Below are 6,589 nucleotides of genomic sequence, written 5' to 3'. Positions count from 1 at the left end.
AATAGCAAAATGCAAAAATAAATCCTATTTAACTTATACTAATCTTGACTACGCTCCCGTGCTTTATCAGACGCCTTGGGCCTTTATCACGAACATCTTCCGCCAACATAGTATTGACACCTAATTTTTGCACTCCACGACTAAATTTAATCCTGAGTTTCTTCAGTTTTTAATAAACCAAAATAATTATTTCGTCCAAATAAAAAAAAAACTTAAAATATTTTTCGTACGTGATTTTGTGATTTTAAGTAGAGATTATACACTAACTTGTTCAATTATATGAGATTATATAATTTGTTACTTAAATATTTATTTTACAAAATATCGGATTTAATTAAGGCTTATCTTGAAAATAAATTCAAATGATTAAAATCTTAATTTAATTATTATTTATTCTCAAAAATAATTTATTTGGATAAATATGCATTCATTTTATTAAATCAAGAAGCTCGGGGTAAAAAAAAAGGTATTAATTCGTATCGAATTTTAATTTAATTTAGCCAATCTTTTAGATTTGACCATAATTGAAAATTGGTCATAATTGCAATGCAATTCGTCAATTAATTTTTAATTTGGTCAAAATAAATAAATATGGCTAAATTTTAAATTCCAATTGGGGTTATATTAAAATATAACCCCAAAATTCTCAAGAACTCTCATAACTTTTACCCAATTCCTACCAAAAAATAAATTCAAATTGTACTATTCCCCCCAACTTTGTCCCTTTCTAATTTTGAAATTCAAAGATTGTACTACATTGTACTATTTCCCCCTACATTATCTTCTACCTCACCTTATCTTTAATTTTTACATTCCAAAAACCCCCTAAATGCTTTTTCTCTCACATTGGTGGATGACAAGAAATAAATCTCTATCCTTCCCTATAAATATTTTTCTCCCACATTGGTGAAAAACAGAAAAAAAATACCCCATTCTCTCCTATAAATACTACCACTACTTTGGTAGAGAAAGGAGGGAAGAAGGAAGAAAAAAAAAAAGCTAGAGAGGTAAAAAATCCTTTTGAGCAAAAATAGTTATTTTTATTTAATAAAAATTTTTGTTTTATAAATTTGCTCGGCTAATCAAAATTTTTGAGTTGCTGGCGACGTTTTTCGGTGGTGGTTGATTCCAACGAAGCTCGTAGTCTCATTTTGCTGCTTCCCAAAAGGTAAACACACCTTCTTTTTTTTTTTTTTTTTTTTATTATTTTAATTTTTATTATCGTTTTTCTCTTCATCTTTTTTCTTTTTCGTAGTTTGTAGATATAATTTTATTTGTTGGGATTGTATGTTCTAGATGGCCTGGAAGGCCCTAGGACGTTGTGGTATCGATATTCTGATTATTTTCTTGTTCATGATATAAAAATGAGCTAGCAATAGTTGTATGTGCCTTTTTTGACTTTATTCTTTGATTATTTTAGATAAAGTTTCAATCTTTGCTTAAAAGATGTATTTATGCTTTTTTTTAAACTCATTGTTGTTGGATACATTTGTTTTTAGTATGTAAAGTTATTTTCTTTATGTTTAGAAGAATAGTTAATGTTGAATGTTTTTCCTTTTCACCTTATTCTTTGATTATTTGAATAAAGTTTAGATCTTTACTTGAAAAACGATACTCATGTCTTGTTTAAACTTATTGTTGGTAGATATATTTGTTTTTAGCATGTAAAGTTATTTCCTTTATGTTGAAAAGAATAGATAATATTGATTGTGTCTCTTTTTTTACTTTATTCTTTGATTATTTTGGATAAAGTTTAGATCTTTACTTGAAAAATAATACCTATGTCTTGTTTAAACTTATTGTTGGTAGATATATTTTTTTTAGCATGTAAAGTTGTTTATTTTATGTTGGAAGAATAGTTATTATTATTTGTTGCGCCTTAATAAAAATAGTAATTAGTTAAGTCAAGAATTTGTCATATGCTTACTAATTATTTTAATGGATTTCAAAACCCTCGTATAAGATATGAAATGCTAGCTTTATTTTTCATCCAAAATGTTTATTCTTCTTTGTTCGCATGTTGTCTTTTCAAAATGATAAGAAAGTTCGAACTTTTGCGGCTAAATAAAATTATTTGGATATTTTTGACTCATGCATAGTATGATTGTGAAACTTTTGTTTTGCATTTTTTATTTGTTGACTCTCATTCTTGTGCAAGTGTGCTTATTCTTGTCATTCAAAAATTGGTTCTTGATAGTTTCTTTTACTTTGAAATATGTCACTTTTATGCCTTGAACATATATTAATTTCTTTATCTTTTCTTTGTATGCAAAAACATATCTCGAGTCCAAATGGACTCCTCTCCACCTGCATTTCGTAATGGGTAAATGAGGCTTACCCCTTCGAGTCAAGTTTGAAGTTTAAACCCAAGGTCCACTACATGGAGTGCGGGTGCTAGAAGATAGACGAAGAAGAAAAATGGGTCAAAACCCATTGATAAGGTCAGTATGAGACTTGAAAAGTCTCAATTTTTATTATTGTCTTCTTTTTATTTATTCATTTAGTCATTTATTTATTCATTCATTTCGGCCTCAAAGCCAAAGTTGTATTTAATACAGGTGGAGCAAGACTCAAGCCAAAGTCTCGGAAAATAGTTTAGGATAGGTGAAATGGGTCGGAAGCCCAACTAGACTAGGATAAGTCTCGTTGATTTGGGTCCAATGGCCTAAATCCTTTAGTTTCTCCTCCCTTCCCCTTTTATGTATTTATTTGTTTATTAGTTTTGTTTAGACTTAGTTAAAATCCCTACTAAGTCGCCTAAATCTATTTTACAAAAGTCTTTTTTTTGGAAAAATCAAATCACTATTTCAGCAAATTAATCTTTTCGAAGTTAATCAAAAGACCATTTTCAAACATTCCGGATAACCGCAAGTTAGTGGACGTTTTAGGTGCCTAACACCTTCCTAAAACGTTAATAGGAACCTCTTATCTAGAATCTCTAACTTAAAACGATTTTCCTGTTTTGAATTGTTTGAAGTAATTTTTATAAATGTTTCTTAATTCCTTTTCAAAATTAAGTGGCGACTCTCTTTCAAAAGTCAAAATTTTGCAAAACAGAAATGGCGACTCTGCTGGGGATTTCTAACTAGGTTCTAACCAAATGTTTTATTTCGTATTTGATTAAATGTTTATGTGGTTATGTGTTTCAATTATGTAAAGTTTAATTATCGCATCTTATGGCATTTCCTACATCTTATAAACTGTTTTGGGGTTTCGTGGATGTCTCGGCCCTTGTTGTTCAATTCCAACATGTGTTGGAAATATGAACAGCTTATCAGAACGTGAGTTGTCTGACGCTGTTCATATTTTCAAACTCAAGTTGTCCGCTTGAGAACCAGTGTCCAAGCCTACTCTAGACACCAAGGATAGAACAAAACCAAAATCCTATTTTAGGTATGTGCCTAGGACAACCCTATATCCGAGCGGGGTATTGGGCCCATTAGAAAACAGGTCCTATGTCTATTTGACCCTGATTCAATCACAGACGAACCATGCTTATGTGTTGAAGAAATATATGCTTGTCTAAATTCAATCCATTATCCTTTGAGGTCAGGGAAAGGCTTATTTTGTCTTTTTTTTATGTAGATATGGCTCAATTGCATTCTCGTGAAAAGTTCAAGATGGTCATCAAACCCGGCGATTACCTAAAACTGTGGTGGGATTACATGGGTACAAAAGAGAGAAAGATTGTTAGAACACACATTGGGCATCTTCCTTCTTTGATGGAGATATACGCTTGGCCCGAAATGATCCATGTACTAAAAACTTTTTGGGATGATCAGTATATGGTATTTCACTTCGGGGATGTTGAATTGACCCCCACCATTAAAGAGGTATTGATTTACTATGAGAGTACGGAAATGTGTTTTAATAGAAAGGAGACACCGAATAAGAATATTTTAGTCCCGGATGTGTGGGAACGTCAAAAGATCAAGGAAGTATTTTTAACTGATAATGACACCTAGCTAGGAGAACGGGATGGAGCAAATATCACTTTTCGTGAGTTGTACCGTCAGTTTGGAAGATTCAACTCTTTTCACAAATTTGGGCATAAATTGGAGTCGGAAGTAAAATGGAAGGAAACGAGAGCTTTTGCATTTGCGGTAGGCCTACTTGGAACCATGGTGTTCCTGCAGGGGGAAAATGGCACAATTCATCCGAGGGTTGTCACAGTGACCCATGCACTCTTCTTTGGAATGGAATACAATTCTAAAAAAGTATTCCACAACTTAGCCCCCATGATTGTCGCCGACATATATCGCGTTTTGGGAAGATGTCAAGTCGAGAATCGTTTCTTTCAAGGCTGCAACCTTATATTAGAATGGTGGATGATGATGCATTTGGTGAAAAATCCTAGAAAGGCACAACCTAATCACAAAATAAGGAGAAATCTACTAGAATCGCACGACATGTGGTTATTTTTACACAAGTTCAAAAGGGAAGCATCCCACGAATTTTGGTTTAAAACTCTTGGAGAATTAAGAGATGACGATGTCCAATGGACCCTTAACTATCTTCGTTCAGGGAAATACATCATTCGAAGGGGCAAATGGCCTTTTTTAGTGCTCTCGGGTCTCAGGGGAACCCGCCCCTACAATCCTGGCAGAGTTCTTAGGCAATTCGAGATCAAGAAGGAGACGCCTCAAATCGATTCTATGCTTAAATTCTTCACCAAATATGATGAACGTAAGCCCTCGCTCAAAGACTACATGATAAATGGATGGAGAAGGAAAAAGTGGGTAGAAGTTTCTTTTTGTATAGGGTATGAACCTGAAGTCAGCGACACTTACAAGGAGTGGTTGAAAAAGAGCCTCGCCGGAGCATTGAATCCGGGACCAAATATCCCCACTCGGGTTGTGGATGTAGAATTCGAGCATCAAATTCGACTTCACAGGCTACAAGATGAGTTCCAAAAAAGTGAAATTGCACACCGGCAGATGCACATGGAAGATGCTTTGACCATACATACATTGAGGGAAGAGTTGAAAAGAGCTAGGCAAGATGCTGATGATGTCAGGCAATGACTAATCGATTTGGACGATAGCATGGCCTCCCAACTCGACAGTATAGGAAAAATGACTTACGGCAGCAAGGCACAATTATGCGGGAGTCACCTAAAAATTCTCGTAGAATCGAGAATGAAGTTATCATCAATAGGTATCAAATAGCACATGAGTTAAACAAGGCAAAGAAGGCGAAAAAAGACGAAGAAGCCTCCAGTAGCTAGCTTTTCTATTTTCCCCTGCGCGGGAACTTATCTTCTTTTATGTTATTTCCCCTTTCCCTAAAAATTGTATCCCTGTTTCGTTATATTTTGTAGGCATTTATGCCCTTTTTGTGTCTATATGAGTTGGGGGTTAATGGATTGACTTTGAGGAAGCATATATTTTCTTCAAAAAATCATTAGGCCTGAACCCTTAGCTCAAAAAGGGTCACCCCAATTAGGATACGCGTTATTTTAATGTCTTGTGTGATATAACTGTTTTGTGTGCTTATATGCGTTGGTTGAAATCAAAGGCAAGTTTATCCACTGTGACCTACGGATGAATTTGGCTATGACTCAAACAACCCTGTGTGATTATTTTCTGTCAAATATTTTGCATTACTTATCACATACGAAAACTAACACATTTGCCCTAGAGTTGTTTTACTTTGCAGATAACAGAAATTACTCCGTGTTGATAAACTGGCAGAACATCCCTACGTCATCCAATTGAAAGCATAGAAAATCCCATCCTCGAACCATCATTCAAAAATAACAGAAAATGATGAAGAAAGCACACTGCCTATCCGGGATAAATTGATAGCGGAACAGAATGAGATGATTGCGGAACTTGCAAGAAAATTAGAATTGCTTCAAGAGGAAATAAATCGCACTCAAGAATTGGCTAACTTGACCATACCGTCAATGCCCCTACTCCGGGGGGACACGGGACTCCACTCCAAATCCCTCCCCTCAATACCCCTATTCTCGGGGACCAACCAACTAACGTATCATCCGGCTCCGCTCCTCCATTTGTCCAAAACACTAATCGTGAAAATAATCCAGACGCCTACCATCCACAAAATTCATCCGTAACCCCACAGAACCCGTCTTTGAATCCATTCCCAAATCCTCAAAACATATTCTCAAATCAACAAAACGCATTCCCAAATCCACAAGATTTACTCCCAAATCCACAAAATATGGCAAACCTACCTTCGAATCCACCAAATTAATTTCCAAATCCGCAAAATCCCTCTCATATTCCGCCAAACTACTTACAAGGCCCACATAACCTTCCCAATTTCCAAAACGTTCTCCCCACTTACCAACTAAATTCCCTCCATCTGCAAAATCAATCCTTCCTTCCAAATCTTCCTCAAGCCATCATATTCTCTGATATTTATGAACCCCTTCCTAACTCCGAGATGGACCATTACGAGGAGAAGGAGAAGGAATAGAGGGCCCAGCATAAAAGAAATTTACTAGCCATGCAAGAAAAGATCATGAGGATCAAAGAGTCTCATGGGGCTAAGGACCACGACGATTTGGGGTATGACAATTTATGTGTTCACCCAAGAGTAGACCTACCAAAAAGATACAAGG

The sequence above is a fragment of the Capsicum annuum genome, chromosome 2, assembly GCF_002878395.1.
Source record: "Capsicum annuum cultivar UCD-10X-F1 chromosome 2, UCD10Xv1.1, whole genome shotgun sequence".
Lineage (NCBI taxonomy): Eukaryota > Viridiplantae > Streptophyta > Magnoliopsida > Solanales > Solanaceae > Capsicum > Capsicum annuum.
Note: the sequence above shows the minus strand (reverse complement) of the source record.